This window comes from Pseudochaenichthys georgianus, unplaced genomic scaffold (assembly GCF_902827115.2).
Source record: "Pseudochaenichthys georgianus unplaced genomic scaffold, fPseGeo1.2 scaffold_480_arrow_ctg1, whole genome shotgun sequence".
Classification (NCBI taxonomy): domain Eukaryota; kingdom Metazoa; phylum Chordata; class Actinopteri; order Perciformes; family Channichthyidae; genus Pseudochaenichthys; species Pseudochaenichthys georgianus.
Genome location: NW_027263044.1, coordinates 25,001 through 41,604, shown reverse-complemented (window position 1 = coordinate 41,604; position 16,604 = coordinate 25,001). Strand labels below are relative to the sequence as shown.

The 16,604-nt window shown below is 43.5% G+C and overlaps 1 pseudogene; it reads left to right on the top strand.

The window, feature by feature from the left end:
* The first annotated feature begins 4,632 nt into the window (after nt 1-4,632).
* LOC117442813 (uridine-cytidine kinase-like 1) overlaps nt 4,633-16,604 on the top strand; it is a 14,689-nt pseudogene continuing 2,717 nt past the window's right edge.

Sequence of the window (16,604 nt, the reverse complement as noted above, 5' to 3'; positions counted from 1 at the left end):
TTCCAAATTATAAAGGCCAAGTCTCTCTTTATAAATGTCAAAGTGAACCTGGAGATTTGTTTTTCGCCACCTGCGTTCAGCTTTTCGACATTCTCTTTTTTCTGTTTTCACGGTCATGGCCTTTCTCCATGGAGATATTTTCTTCCCAGTCACTTCCTTTACCTTAATTGGAGCAATGGCATCTATAAAATGTGTATAATAATATTTTTTATAGACTAGATTATTTATCACCATTGATGAACCAAAAAGAAAATGACCGTACTGTGTGGTGAGGTGCATTCATAACACGGCAAAACATCTCCAATATTAATAATACTAAATTAAAACTCAGTTAGTAGACAATGTATTAATGAAATGTGCCGCTTAGTGTCCGACTGGTGGTTTTCTGATTAGGCTCATGGAGCTGTTCTCAGGTAACATCAGGTGAGCTGCATGTTCATCAGCTGTGAACTAAATAACACACTAAAATATACTTTAATAAACATTTAACCTGAAGATACAACGTTACACTGTCTGACATTAATCACGTTTGTGCTTTATTGTTATTGGAAATGTGTCTTTTGGATGACTTACAACAGGGGTGCCCACACTTTTTGGGCCGGTGGGCTACTTTTGAAATGACCAGCTCACCGAGGTCTACCAACCAAAAATAAAATCCCAAATTGCAAGGAGCTGAATAACACGTGTTATGTATACATGGGATAACTACAACAACTCTATTTGGGTTCTTGAACAGAAACAAATACATGAAGACATAAAACTAAAATGGCATGTTAACCTCTCTCTATTTCTCTCTCTCTCTGTTAAGAAACACCTAACAAGCAGGCTAAGAAACCACTCTCCATGTCCTGACATCTTAAACATAAAACACAAATATAAGTACAAGGAATACAATAAACGAGTAGAACACACAACTTAGACACCAGACTCAAATGGGTCCTATGAACAGTCTCTCAAAGTTATAATGAAATATACATAGGTCCAATATACACACACACACACACACACACACACACACACACACACACACACACACACACACACACACACACACACACACACACACACACACACACACACACACACACACACACACACACACACACACACACACACACACACACACACCGTTTTTTTGCGGAGGGATCTAGATCGGCATGAAGGCACATTATGCAATGTGCACATTATCCCGCTTATTACACATGACCACATTCTCAACAAAGTAACGACATGACTCCCAATATTAATTGAAATGCTTTTATGGATTTAGAAAATGATTTTATTGTTTTAAAAAATTGTTTTATGTTGTGGTGACCACCTATTTAACCACTGGGTCATAATTCAAACCTGGAACTACAGTTGCGGTTATTGTTCCCACACGGACATGTTATGGGTTACCTATAAATAGGTGTGCCCTCTTGGCTCTGTCTCTTGTCGACCCGGGCTGCGACCCGACAACATGTCCTTTGCAGCTTGTGATTAAAGTTCCCTTTTGCACCTTCGATGCACCGCCTCTGACTCCATATCTCTCGGCACTACACTGGTGACCCTGACAAGTCTCGAGAAGTTTCCGGGACAGACCCGAACACGGCAAAAGGAACTCATGTTTCTTTCTCGAAATGCCGGGGATTTTTGGAATCGTCCGTGGCTGCCACCGGCACGCGGACTGAGGCTCGGTGCGCGCCCCGCAGAAGAGCTGGGGATGTTGCTCGCCGTTCCTGCATCGGCTTTCCAACCAGCAGGGGGACGATGCACGACGACCAGCAAACCGATTGCTACCTCGTGGGCTTGTTTCTTCGGGGCGTGCGGCTGCACGTCCTGGCTGCGCGGGCTGACGACGACTAGCGGCTAACCACGAGGGGCTAACGACGGCTAGCAGCTACCCATGGCAGCCAGCTAACGGCTAGCGGCCGTCGACACCAGCTAACAGCTAACCACTACAGCTAACGGCTAGCAGCTACCGACGGCTAACAACGACAGCTAACAGCTAACAACGGCTAACAGCTAACGACAACTAGCAGCGGCAGCTAACGGCTAGCAACTAACGACGTGTTGACATCTGACTGTTAACAATTTTTTTTTTTTCCGGTGCCGGAGAGGAGGTTCGACCAGCCGGTTGACCTCATGTGGACACTCTCATTTTTGTCACCACCTCGACGGCGGTTCCAGACGCCACTCACGGTGTCATCGACGCTTGGGTTGTGCACTCCTGGACCCCGTCTCGCCTCAACGGTTCCGGACGTCGCCCATGCTCCATCGGCCCGTGGGTGGCGCGCTCCGGAGCCTGTTTGGCCTCTCCTGCCGTCCGGGGATATCCAGACGCCACTCACGTTCATCGACGCCTGGGTGGCGCACTCCTGGACCCCCTCTCGCCTCGACAGTTCCGGACGTCGCCCATGCTCCATCGGCCCATGGGTGGCGCGCTCCGGGACCCTGTCTGGCCTCTCCTGCTTCCCGGTGATGCCTCAGCACCTGCTGAGGACTTCATGCCCGCCGGGTTGTGCTCCTTCCTCCCGGGGGGACTGCTCCTCTCTTCCGGGGATACCTCGACGCCTGCCGAGGACTTCATGCCCGCCGCCGTTGTGCGTCTGCCTGCGGCCGGGTTGCCCTCTCTTCCGGGGATACCTCGACGCCTGCCGTGGACTTCATGCCCGCCGCCGTTGTGCGTCTGCCTGCGGCCGGGTTGCCCTCTTTCCTGCTGGGTTCTCCGCAACACCTAGTGCGGCCCCCTTACGACGGCCCGCCCTCGGTGTGGGTGCCCTCGCCCTCGTTAGGGCCCCTGCCCTCTCCTGCGGCCCCCTTTCGTGGCCCGTTTCGTGGCCCGTTCCATGGCCCGGTCCTCACCTGCGGCCCCACCCTCCTCGGCCCTTGTGGTGCTTCCTCCACGGACGTGGGGATATATTTTTTTTTGCCATGTTTGAATTCTGGGGGGGCTTGTGTGGTGACCACCTATTTAACCACTGGGTCATAATTCAAACCTGGAACTACAGTTGCGGTTATTGTTCCCACACGGACATGTTATGGGTTACCTATAAATAGGTGTGCCCTCTTGGCTCTGTCTCTTGTCGACCCGGGCTGCGACCCGACAACATGTCCTTTGCAGCTTGTGATTAAAGTTCCCTTTTGCACCTTCGATGCACCGCCTCTGACTCCATATCTCTCGGCACTACAATGTATTGATTTAAATTGACATGCATCCGCTAAGAAAAGTAGTCCGTTGTTACTGTTTGAACTAACGTAACAAAGGCAGGAACTGCTTCGATAGTGTTTTTGAGGAGCTTTTTGATTACAGATTTGAAAACATCGTTGCTTGCACAATGTGCACAAAGTAGCACGATTGCTGCAGCCTAGCAGCTGATCTCAGAGCACGCTCCCCTCTCCTGCAGGGGGGCGTGGTCAGCTGCAGCTCACAGAATCAGCCCCCTGCAAAAACAGCGCTGGAAAGAGCAAATGGAGTGAAATGAGGCATGGCATTTGATTTAATTATAAAAGGTATAATATGTGGTAAACTGAAGAGCCCTTTGGGAGCCGAAAGAGCCGGCTCTTCTTGGTGAGCCGAGCCAAATGATCCGGCTCACCAAGAAGAGCCGGAATTCCCATCACTACCCGGCACTTGACTGATGTTATATCGCTTTGCATTCTGGGTTAACAGACTGGAAAGCGATAGGTCGCTTTTTCTGTCAATCAAGTAAACTCCTGAATTAAGTGGCAGGGAGGACAAGGGAGGAGGGATTTTATTTTAATGAATGACTCGCGGTCTACCAGCATTGCCCCCGCGGGCGACCGGTCGCCCGCGGTCGACGTACTGGGCACCTCTGACTTACAACATCTGTCCAGGCACTAGAGAGGGAACACCTGGTGCATTACAGAAATGTTGATTAATATGCACTGTCTCTGTTAAATACATAATATACACACGGTATTATCAGAATTATAATTCTTTATCCAGGGAAATTGTGTGTCAAGACACTTATTAATAATACTATTGTATTATGTTCATTTTTAATGTTTTTCTATAACTGTAATACTAAATGCATTATTAGGCTACTAATAATATTGATAATAATAATAATAAACAGATGTTAAAAACCTGATCATTTAAATATATTTACATGTTAGCATAATTTCAAATTAACTATTTGAGCTGTGAGCTTTTATACATAATTCATCAATGCTACCCTCTAGCCAGCGCCAGTGGTCCTCTTAGTGCCTGACACACACCAGAGTACCGGGCTAAATGTTGGGATCTGTTGGTGTGTCAGACTGCAGGAACACGTGTGTTGTTGTGTGGTGGAGGATACATTTAGATCTATGACTCACTGTAGGCATTGTAAAGCTCTTCATGGAAAAGAGAAATGTAATCAAATATTCAGTATTATTAGAATATATACTTCATTCATTAATGTTTAAGCTGGATTTTTACTTTAGGTTGAAGTAGAGAAACATTGCTTTTGAATTGCTTACGAAGCATTTATTTGTTGATTTGTAGAAAGAACATCATTAGTTTCCAAATGATTGTCCCTCATTCTGGGAATTCAATAATCATCATCATGGTCTGTCTCTATACTGTAATATTTATCATATATATGTTATCATAATTCTATTTTATTCATTTATTTATTAATCATCTACATGACGATCCGAAGCTGTGTGCGCTACTTGCTGGTCGAAACTGTCAGGCCTTTTAATCTGTGTTTTAATATGTCTGTTTGTAAAGCACTCGCGGCAGCAGTGACTTTACATCTCGTTGTATTCAATGACAATAAAAGCTTTTGAATTTGAAGATGGAACTTTATTCATCTCCTTGGGAAAGTCAGGCGTTTATAGCAGCAACAGGGTCAGATTTAAAAACAGGATTCACACGAGGTAAACATGATGTAGTTAATAAAGACTAGGCCAGTTCCAGCAGTCTGGTGTTCAACCCGTGGCTCTCCCCCCTCTCTGTGTATGTGTGGATGATTCTTGGAGAAGCCAAGGAAGAACTGTGGCAGGAATACAATTATTAGTTTCCAAATGATTGTCACTAATTCTGGGAATTCTTACCGTAACATTATTAGTTGTAAAGCTGAAGTAAATACAAATGTAAACAAATAAAATAGAATAGAAATAGTGCAATCAGAGTCTACGTACAAGTAATTAGAATATGATGTAATGTGTGTGTGTTGAAGTGGGAGTGGGGAGGACTCGTTGGACCGCCTCCTGCCCCCCGGCCGGACCCCCCCCCCCCCCCCCGGACTGGATTGGCTTGCAGTCCGAGTAGCCAAGAGAGAGAGAAAGGAAAGAGGACACAGTCACATATACATAAGAGGTACCGCCAACAAATGTGTCCGTGCGGAACCATACCCCCAACCTGTAGTTGCTGAATTCCGTAATACAGTGGTCACCACACTACCTAAGTATCTGCTGTCTCCGAAGCCTGATAAGGATGTGTGTGTGAAGAAGACTTTTCTTGTTGCCGCTGCTTTTAACCCTTATGTTGTGTTCGGGTCTCCCGTGACCCGTTTCGAGTTAAAATTATATAATTGTTAACGGAACAAGGCTTCGTGATATCCTCCACAACACACAGCATATAAACACTACAAAACTGATTTTGACAATTTTAGCCACATTTGAAGGTCTAAAAAAAAAAAGTGTATAATTTGGTGTTGGGGTCCGGGGAGACCCAGCAGAATTTTTGTGGGTTACTCGGGGTCAAATTTGGCCGCATCAAGATTCATCTTTGACTGTAGACACCCCTCCCGCTTCATCCACTGTAACAATAATTTTTCGCAACATGCGCCTGGTCTCCCCTCCCTCTACCCCCCCCCCCCCAATAATCAACTTTTAAAGTCACACAAAGATCGATAGACTTATTGTTGCAGATCTATTTATTTTATATCATTTAAAACTAAACTGTGCCATTTATACGGACGATACTAAGTCAATAAAACCTTTGCAACTATTTAAATGGAGTTGAATAATCCTGTTTAACTACCATGTCCATCATGTTGCTTTATCAGACAACAGGGTGACATCCACTTCCTGTTTGCCCTCCAGCTGTTATCCTCAGAGGAGCAGAGTTTAGCAGCGAGTAACGATTATAGCTTCGATCACCCGGCGGCGTTCCACTTCCAGCTCCTGGTCGCCACGCTGCGGAAACTGAAGCAGGGCAAGATCCTGAAGATCCCCGTGTACGACTTCAGCTCGCCGGAGAGACTGGGTCGGCTTTGACCTGTTCTAGATTCTTCTGCAGGGGTTCGCTTGACTTTAGCCTTTCAGTACTTTGTTTTGTTGAGTCAGGCAAGTTCATGAGTACAACACCTACTTAGTTACACTCCACCAGTGTTCTTAAGTATTTAAAGCCACTTAATACTTTACTATAACTCAAAGGGACACATTGTATTGTTCACCTCACGACATTTATCTTATAGCCATAGTTAGTACATGTCATTAACATAATATACTGTATATAATCTCTCTGCCTGTGTGTTTGTTTTCCTCCCTGCAGCTCCTGGATATGAAGATCTTCGTGGACACGGACTCAGATATCCGTCTGGTGCGCCGGCTGCGCAGAGTCCTCACGGAGCGCGGCCGCGACATCGAGGGCGTCATCAAGCAGTACCACAAGTTCGTGAAGCCGGCCTTCGAGCAGAACATCGAGCCCGCCATGAGGCTGGCCGACATCGTGGTGTCCCGAGGTGACAACGTATACTGCAGAAAGGCCTCCATTAGACTCCTTTGTTTACTTCCTGATCATAGTGACATCACTATGTAACACTAACGCTCTCATTGGCAGAGTATTCAGGTCCTACTGCAGTAAAAGTACTCACACCACACTGTAGTAAAACTACCTGGAAAAGTCAAGCAAAACTCACCACAATTATTGTATAGCTTCAGTTACTACTTACTTTACAGATAAGGATGTTAGCAGAAAAACACAAGAGTTTATAAAAGGGGATTTTTGGCTAAAAACATTTTAAATACTTTTCTAATATACATTTTTTTTAGGTATTAAACTTTTTTTTTCAAGATTTTCCTGCATTTCCTGCATTCCCTGCATACTTAGAGCTCAGAAAATCAACGTATACTGCAGAAAGCCCTCCATTAGACTCCTTTGTTTACTTCCTGAACTTAGTGACATCATTATGGAACACTAACGCTCCTATTGGCTAACGCTCCAACATATTGTACGTGCTAGACTAAGGGGCGGGACATCTCTAAGCTGGTTGATCACAACAGAGCCGGTCAGCTAACCAATCAGAGCGGACTGGGCTCTGGTTTCAGACAGAGGGTGAAAAGAGGTGCTGTATAGAGCTTTTTGAACATCGATGTGAATCCCAATACGTTTGATTACATGAAGGTATTTTTAATGAGCAATACTTTATGCATTATAGTAATAATCTGTTCGGCCTCCACATCTACTACTGTGCATCTCACCATTCAAACGAGTTGAATTAGAACACAGAGCTCAGTAAACACTGTGAAACTATATATAGTCTTACAGAAATAAGCGTAATGTTTCTCCTTTAGGTTTAACATATTGTTGAAAGTTAAAAACATAAAAGCACTTCATGGCATTAGACGTAAAGTGTTTAATAAGCGTAGCCAGGACCGGACTGGCCATCGGGAGGACCGGGAGGTTTCCCGATGGCCAGGCCTGCTGAGTGGCCTGCTGGCCTGAGGAATCTTTTTTTTATGTGGGTCTGACTCTGCCTCTGGCTGTCTACACGATGTGGCCTGCCGACATGCCACTTTCATACAGATCATACACTAAAGCCCTCGATTGGCCTCTGTGTGTCATTCAAGCTCGGGAGGGTGTGTGTATGTGTGGAGAGAGAGAGAGCGAGAGAGAGCGAGAGAGAGAGCGAGAGAGAGAGAGAGCGAGAAAGAGAGAGAGAGCGAGAGAGAGAGAGAGTGAGCGAGCGAGAGAGCGAGAGAGAGAGAGAGCGAGCGAGAGAGCGAGAGTGAGCGAGCGAGAGAGCGAGAGAGAGAGAGAGAGCGAGAGAGATACTGATACTGATACTGATACTGTATTGTAGCTGTTAGCATCTGGTGCTAGCTAGCTGCGCTAACCGATATCAGGAGCTGTTTCAACAACCAGGTGGAGGAGAGTCCTCTGCTGTCAGACTGAGAGGCTGATAACTGCAGCTCAGTGAGGTAAAGGACTCTCTGAGTGTTTGACTAAGTTATCTCTGTGGGTCTCAAACGGTTTGGTCTCCATTTATGTAAACACATATTTCCATTTGAAGGGGAGTGATTAGTTAAATATGCATGAATAATAATTAAAAATAATAATAACTATAATTAATAATTAAAACGTTAACTAGGTGAAAAAAGGTAAGATACACTTTTAAAACTTGTTGAGAGCTAAAACTAGTCTTTGCTGCTGCCTCAAAGAGGAGCAGGGGGAGAGGAGGGAGAGGAGCAGGGGGAGAGGAGGGAGAGGAGCAGGGGAGAGGAGGGAGAGGAGCAGGGGGAGAGGAGGGAGAGGAGCAGGGGGGAGAGGAGGGAGAGGAGCAGGGGGAGAGGAGGGAGAGGAGCAGGGGGAGAGGAGGGAGAGGAGCAGGGGGGAGAGGAGGGAGAGGAGAGGAGCAGGGGGAGAGGAGGGAGAGGAGCAGGGGGGAGAGGAGGGAGAGGAGAGGAGCAGGGGGAGAGGAGGGAGAGGAGCAGGGGGAGAGGAGGGAGAGGTGCAGGGGGAGAAGAGCAGGGGGAGAGGAGGGAGAGGAGCAGGGGGGGGGAGAGGAGGGAGAGGAGCAGGGGGAGAGGAGGGAGAGGAGCAGGGGGAGAGGAGGGAGAGGAGCAGGGGGAGAGGAGGAGAGGAGCAGGGGAGAGGAGGGAGAGGAGCAGGGGGAGAGGAGGGAGAGGAGCAGGGGGGAGAGGAGGGAGAGGAGCAGGGGGAGAAGAGCAGGGGGAGAGGGAGGGAGAGGAGCAGGGGGAGAGGAGGGAGAGGAGCAGGGGGAGAGGAGGGAGAGGAGCAGGGGGAGAGGAGGGAGAGGACCAGGGGGAGGGGAGGGAGAGGACCAGGGGGAGAGGAGGGAGAGGTGCAGGGGGAGAAGAGCAGGGGGAGAGGGGGGAGAGGAGGGAGAGGAGCAGGAACCTTCCTGAAGTTGCTTTCAGGCGGAGGCGACATGGTGGCCATTCATCTGATCGTGCAGCACGTGCACAGCCAGCTGGAGGAGGTGAGGATGAAACATGAGAGGGTGGCGCCACCATGTGTCAGAAAGAGGTAACACGAGGACGGAAGGAGAACGTTTGAGCAATCTAAAAAGCTTGTTTGGTTCAAAGTGCGCCACAAAGACAGACATAGAGCTTCAGAGCATGTGGAGATACAATTAAAATACATGTACAATGTAATCCAGTCATAACGGCTCTGAAGGAGCCAGAATCCATCTCTGTCCCGGCCTTGTACTACAGTGACACAATATAGGTAGCTTTATCAAAACGAGTGTTTTAAATATACCAGAAAAAGAGCAGTAAAACCTTCAGCTTCTGATTATTGTAGATCTGTAGATCTGTCTGGCTCTGCTGGCGTCGACTCAGAGTCAGACGCTGAGCAGTCCTCAGGTCAGAGGGCTGCTCACCATCATCGGGTACACTGGGGTAGAAGAGACATGAAGAAGAGGGGACACATGTTCATGTAGAAGAGACATGGAGAAGAGGGGACACATGTTGATGGAGAAGAGACATGAAGAAGAGGGGACACATGTTGATGAAGAAGAGACATGAAGAAGAGGGGACACATGTTGATGTAGAAGAGACATGAAGAAGAGGGGACACATGTTGATGAAGAAGAGACATGAAGAAGAGGGGACACATGTTGATGTAGAAGAGACATGAAGAAGAGGGGACACATGTTGATGTAGAAGAGACATGAAGAAGAGGGGACACATGTTGATGAAGAAGAGACATGAAGAAGAGGGGACACATGTTGATGAAGAAGAGACATGAAGAAGAGGGGACACATGTTGATGTAGAAGAGACACGAAGAAGAGGGGACACATGTTGATGTAGAAGAGACATGAAGAAGAGGGGACACATGTTGATGTAGAAGAGACATGAAGAAGAGGGGACAACATAAAGTACAGAGTGTGATGCAAGAAAAGGAAAAACTGGAAGACAAACTATTAGAAAACTATTTTAAAACAGTCTCAAAGTTAAACATCCATTTTGAAATCACGCCTCAGAACATATCTGATCCCGGCTCACACGTCCTCTGCTTCTCAGTTTTCATCCATTGGTCATATTGTCCTTTTTGTTTGTGCACCTTGTACGTCGACCTTGAGAGCCTTGCAAGCCGCCTGTATAAATAAAATGTATGATTACATCCTACACAGATTAGTATAATGCTAATAACTTGGTGCAGATCATTGTTTCAGTTTTTCCGCAGATGTCCCGCCCCTTAGCCTATCACGTACAATGTGTTGGAGCGCTAGCCAATAGGAGCGCAAGTGTTACCTAGTGATGTCACTGTGTTCCTGAAGTAAACACAGGAGTCCAATGGAGGCGTTTTCAGGCAGTGTTTTGGAGAGAAACTCCCTCATGGATCCTGAGGCTGAAGATCAAGCCGGGGACCAGTGATATTATCCTAACAGTAGACATGCATATAGTTGTTTCTGCTCCCAGGTGTGTGCGGTGCAGACTCCGCAGGGCGAGGAGTACGAGGGCCGCCGGTGCCAGGGGAGAGGGGTGAGTCTGTTCTTCACTTCCTGTGTGTGTGTGTCCCCCTCCAGTTACTTCCTGTCCCCCCTCCTCTCTGCAGATCACAGGCGTCTCGGTGCTTCGGGCCCAGGGAGACGATGGAGCCGGCGCTCAGGGCCGTGTGCAAAGACGTCCGCATCGGGAAGATCCTCATCCAGACCAACGTGGACTCAGGAGAGCCAGAGGTGCACGGATCATATAATCATACAGAAACAAAACAGATTATTCACTTCAAGTAAAGCAGCCACCAGTTAGCGAATGTTACGATCCGACTCCAGACAAGAGTCTCCTTAGAAAACAGGTTTCCTTTCCTATTCCTTTCCTATTCCTTTCCTTCTGGCTTGAATACCTGCCTACTGGTGCTCTGCTCCCTCCTCCACCTGTCTCTATACAATTACACCCAGAGCAGAATACAAGCATCACAACTACACTATACTAAGACACTAAATACTGATAATACATTCACTATAAACAGCAAGTAAATATATGTTTACCTATTAAATAATATATAGCTCCAACAATATACTATATATAGCTACTATAATATATTAAACCACATTATTGCATTCATCTATAAATAAAAACTGTTCTAATTTAACAATATTTCTTGACTTTCTACGAGATACCATTTTTTTTTCTCCATCCCGTTTCTTCCTCATGATCTCTGTCTCCGTGGTAACTGTCCTCCCTGCTCTGTAACCATGGTAACCTCTCCTCCCGTCTCCAGCTGCACGACCTGCGTCTGCCCAAAGACATCAGCGAGGACCACGTGATCCTGAGGGACAGCAGCGCGTCCACGGGGGCCGCCGCCACGATGGCCGTCCGCGTGCTGCTGGTAGCGTTCATATTTCCTCACTCGGGATACGTGAGAGTCCGTCCCGCAGAAACGAATACTTTATAAACCCAAGCAGCGGGGAACGAGGGGCGAGAGCGTGTCGTTAGCACAGCGGTCCCTGCTGGTGCTGGGTTTGTATTTCATTACATCCTCAGCGCTGTGGAGAATCCCCACCGGAGCACTTTGGGGTGAAGCGCCTGAGCCACAGCCTCTCGTGTACGATATACTGAAATGTCCCCGTGAGGAAATCTGTTCTGCAGTTCCACGTACATGTACACAAACATAGTTCACATTCAAATACATTATTATCCCTCATACACAGACGCACCGACTGACGATGGCGACCTGGTGCACCTCCCTCATGGCCGACATTGAAACATGACATTACATGTGAGTGTTAATGGACAGAGGCAGGAGCGACTGCTTATGGCGGTTCAGCCGGACCCCTGAATCTCCCACGAGGGGGGGCCGCTAGGGATCAGACACCATCTCTTCTGCCTGATAAGATGGATGGATGTTTTTTAACCACCGTCGTATCCATGCAGTCTGTACTGACTGTGCTGGTCGGTGTTGTTGCAGTTATTAATCTGTGGCTTCTAAAAATAAATGTTCCCAGTGTTGCCAGATGTTCCAAAAATAATAATATAATAAGTTTACCATGTTGGAGTCAAAGTCTACACCGTCTAATTTGGATGAGAACAGACGCAACAGGTGGATAGGATAGATCACTTAAACTGATAGATACATACATCAGAATCAGAAGAATTCGTCCCACAGACAGAGTTAACTAAGAAGCAAAATAGAAAGTACAGGTATTTGTGTTCAACATGTGAGAAGTAGAAAGTACAGGTATTTGTGTTCAACATGTGAGAAGTAGAAAGTACAGGTATTTGTGTTCAACATGTAAGAAGTAGAAAGTACAGGTATTTGAGTTCAACATGTAAGAAGTAGAAAGTACAGGTATTTGAGTTAAACATGTTAGAAGTAGAAAGTACAGGTATTTGAGTTCAACATGTAAGAAGTAGAAAGTACAGGTATTTGAGTTCAACATGTAAGAAGTAGAAAGTACAGGTATTTGGGTTCAACATGTAAGAAGTAGAAAGTACAGGTATTTGAGTTAAACATGTTAGAAGTAGAAAGTACAGGTATTTGAGTTCAACATGTAAGAAGTAGAAAGTACAGGTATTTGAGTTCAACATGTAAGAAGTAGAAAGTACAGGTATTTGGGTTCAACATGTAAGAAGTAGAAAGTACAGGTATTTGAGTTAAACATGTTAGAAGTAGAAAGTACAGGTATTTGGGTTCAACATGTAAGAAGTAGAAAGTACAGGTATTTGAGTTAAACATGTTAGAAGTAGAAAGTACAGGTATTTGGGTTCAACATGTGAGAAGTAGAAAGTACAGGTATTTGTGTTCAACATGTAAGAAGTAGAAAGTACAGGTATTTGGGTTCAACATGTAAGAAGTAGAAAGTACAGGTATTTGTGTTCAACATGTGAGAAGTAGAAAGTACAGGTATTTGTGTTCAACATGTGAGAAGTAGAAAGTACAGGTATTTGAGTTCAACATGTAAGAAGTAGAAAGTACAGGTATTTGAGTTCAACATGTAAGAAGTAGAAAGTACAGGTATTTGGGTTCAACATGTAAGAAGTAGAAAGTACAGGTATTTGAGTTCAACATGTAAGAAGTAGAAAGTACAGGTATTTGAGTTCAACATGTAAGAAGTAGAAAGTACAGGTATTTGAGTTCAACATGTAAGAAGTAGAAAGTACAGGTATTTGGGTTCAACATGTAAGAAGTAGAAAGTACAGGTATTTGGGTTCAACATGTAAGAAGTAGAAAGTACAGGTATTTGAGTTCAACATGTAAGAAGTAGAAAGTACAGGTATTTGAGTTCAACATGTAAGAAGAAGAAAGTACAGGTATTTGGGTTCAACATGTAAGAAGTAGAAAGTACAGGTATTTGAGTTCAACATGTAAGAAGTAGAAAGTACAGGTATTTGTGTTCATCATGTAAGAAGTAGAAAGTACAGGTATTTGTGTTCAACATGTAAGAAGTAGAAAGTACAGGTATTTGAGTTCAACATGTAAGAAGTAGAAAGTACAGGTATTTGAGTTCAACATGTAAGAAGTAGAAAGTACAGGTATTTGGGTTCAACATGTAAGAAGTAGAAAGTACAGGTATTTGAGTTCAACATGTAAGAAGTAGAAAGTACAGGTATTTGTGTTCAACATGTAAGAAGTAGAAAGTACAGGTATTTGAGTTCAACATGTAAGAAGTAGAAAGTACAGGTATTTGAGTTCAACATGTAAGAAGTAGAAAGTACAGGTATTTGGGTTCAACATGTAAGAAGTAGAAAGTACAGGTATTTGTGTTCAACATGTAAGAAGTAGAAAGTACAGGTATTTGAGTTCAACATGTAAGAAGTAGAAAGTACAGGTATTTGAGTTCAACATGTAAGAAGTAGAAAGTACAGGTATTTGGGTTCAACATGTAAGAAGTAGAAAGTACAGGTATTTGAGTTCAACATGTAAGAAGTAGAAAGTACAGGTATTTGAGTTCAACATGTAAGAAGTAGAAAGTACAGGTATTTGTGTTCAACATGTAAGAAGTAGAAAGTACAGGTATTTGAGTTCAACATGTAAGAAGTAGAAAGTACAGGTATTTGAGTTCAACATGTAAGAAGTAGAAAGTACAGGTATTTGAGTTCAACATGTAAGAAGTAGAAAGTACAGGTATTTGGGTTCAACATGTAAGAAGTAGAAAGTACAGGTATTTGAGTTCAACATGTAAGAAGTAGAAAGTACAGGTATTTGAGTTCAACATGTAAGAAGTAGAAAGTACAGGTATTTGAGTTCAACATGTAAGAAGTAGAAAGTACAGGTATTTGAGTTCAACATGTAAGAAGTAGAAAGTACAGGTATTTGAGTTCAACATGTAAGAAGTAGAAAGTACAGGTATTTGGGTTCAACATGTAAGAAGTAGAAAGTACAGGTATTTGAGTTCAACATGTAAGAAGTAGAAAGTACAGGTATTTGAGTTCAACATGTAAGAAGTAGAAAGTACAGGTATTTGAGTTCAACATGTAAGAAGTAGAAAGTACAGGTATTTGGGTTCAACATGTAAGAAGTAGAAAGTACAGGTATTTGGGTTCAACATGTAAGAAGTAGAAAGTACAGGTATTTGAGTTCAACATGTAAGAAGTAGAAAGTACAGGTATTTGAGTTCAACATGTAAGAAGTAGAAAGTACAGGTATTTGGGTTCAACATGTAAGAAGTAGAAAGTACAGGTATTTGAGTTCAACATGTAAGAAGTAGAAAGTACAGGTATTTGAGTTCAACATGTAAGAAGTAGAAAGTACAGGTATTTGTGTTCAACATGTAAGAAGTAGAAAGTACAGGTATTTGAGTTCAACATGTAAGAAGTAGAAAGTACAGGTATTTGAGTTCAACATGTAAGAAGTAGAAAGTACAGGTATTTGGGTTCAACATGTAAGAAGTAGAAAGTACAGGTATTTGAGTTCAACATGTAAGAAGTAGAAAGTACAGGTATTTGAGTTCAACATGTAAGAAGTAGAAAGTACAGGTATTTGAGTTCAACATGTAAGAAGTAGAAAGTACAGGTATTTGGGTTCAACATGTAAGAAGTAGAAAGTACAGGTATTTGAGTTCAACATGTAAGAAGTAGAAAGTACAGGTATTTGAGTTCAACATGTAAGAAGTAGAAAGTACAGGTATTTGTGTTCAACATGTAAGAAGTAGAAAGTACAGGTATTTGAGTTCAACATGTAAGAAGTAGAAAGTACAGGTATTTGAGTTCAACATGTAAGAAGTAGAAAGTACAGGTATTTGAGTTCAACATGTAAGAAGTAGAAAGTACAGGTATTTGGGTTCAACATGTAAGAAGTAGAAAGTACAGGTATTTGAGTTCAACATGTAAGAAGTAGAAAGTACAGGTATTTGAGTTCAACATGTAAGAAGTAGAAAGTACAGGTATTTGAGTTCAACATGTAAGAAGTAGAAAGTACAGGTATTTGAGTTCAACATGTAAGAAGTAGAAAGTACAGGTATTTGGGTTCAACATGTAAGAAGTAGAAAGTACAGGTATTTGTGTTCAACATGTAAGAAGTAGAAAGTACAGGTATTTGAGTTCAACATGTAAGAAGTAGAAAGTACAGGTATTTGAGTTCAACATGTAAGAAGTAGAAAGTACAGGTATTTGGGTTCAACATGTAAGAAGTAGAAAGTACAGGTATTTGAGTTCAACATGTAAGAAGTAGAAAGTACAGGTATTTGAGTTCAACATGTAAGAAGTAGAAAGTACAGGTATTTGAGTTCAACATGTAAGAAGTAGAAAGTACAGGTATTTGTGTTCAACATGTAAGAAGTAGAAAGTACAGGTATTTGGGTTCAACATGTAAGAAGTAGAAAGTACAGGTATTTGGGTTCAACATGTGAGAAGTAGAAAGTACAGGTATTTGGGTTCAACATGTAAGAAGTAGAAAGTACAGGTATTTGTGTTCAACATGTGAGAAGTAGAAAGTACAGGTATTTGTGTTCAACATGTGAGAAGTAGAAAGTACAGGTATTTGTGTTCAACATGTGAGAAGTAGAAAGTACAGGTATTTGTGTTCAACATGTGAGAAGTAGAAAGTACAGGTATTTGTGTTCAACATGAGAGAAGTAGAAAGTACAGGTATTTGTGTTCAACATGAGAGAAGTAGAAAGTACAGGTATTTGAGTTCAACATGTAAGAAGTAGAAAGTACAGGTATTTGTGTTCAACATGAGAGAAGTAGAAAGTACAGGTATTTGTGTTCAACATGTGAGAAGTAGAAAGTACAGGTATTTGTGTTCAACATGAGAGAAGTAGAAAGTACAGGTATTTGTGTTCAACATGAGAGAAGTAGAAAGTACAGGTATTTGTGTTCAACATGTAAGAAGTAGAAAGTACAGGTATTTGTGTTCAACATGAGAGAAGTAGAAAGTACAGGTATTTGAGTTCAACATGTAAGAAGTAGAAAGTACAGGTATTTGTGTTCAACATGTAAGAAGTAGAAAGTACAGGTATTTGAGTTCAACATGTAAGAAG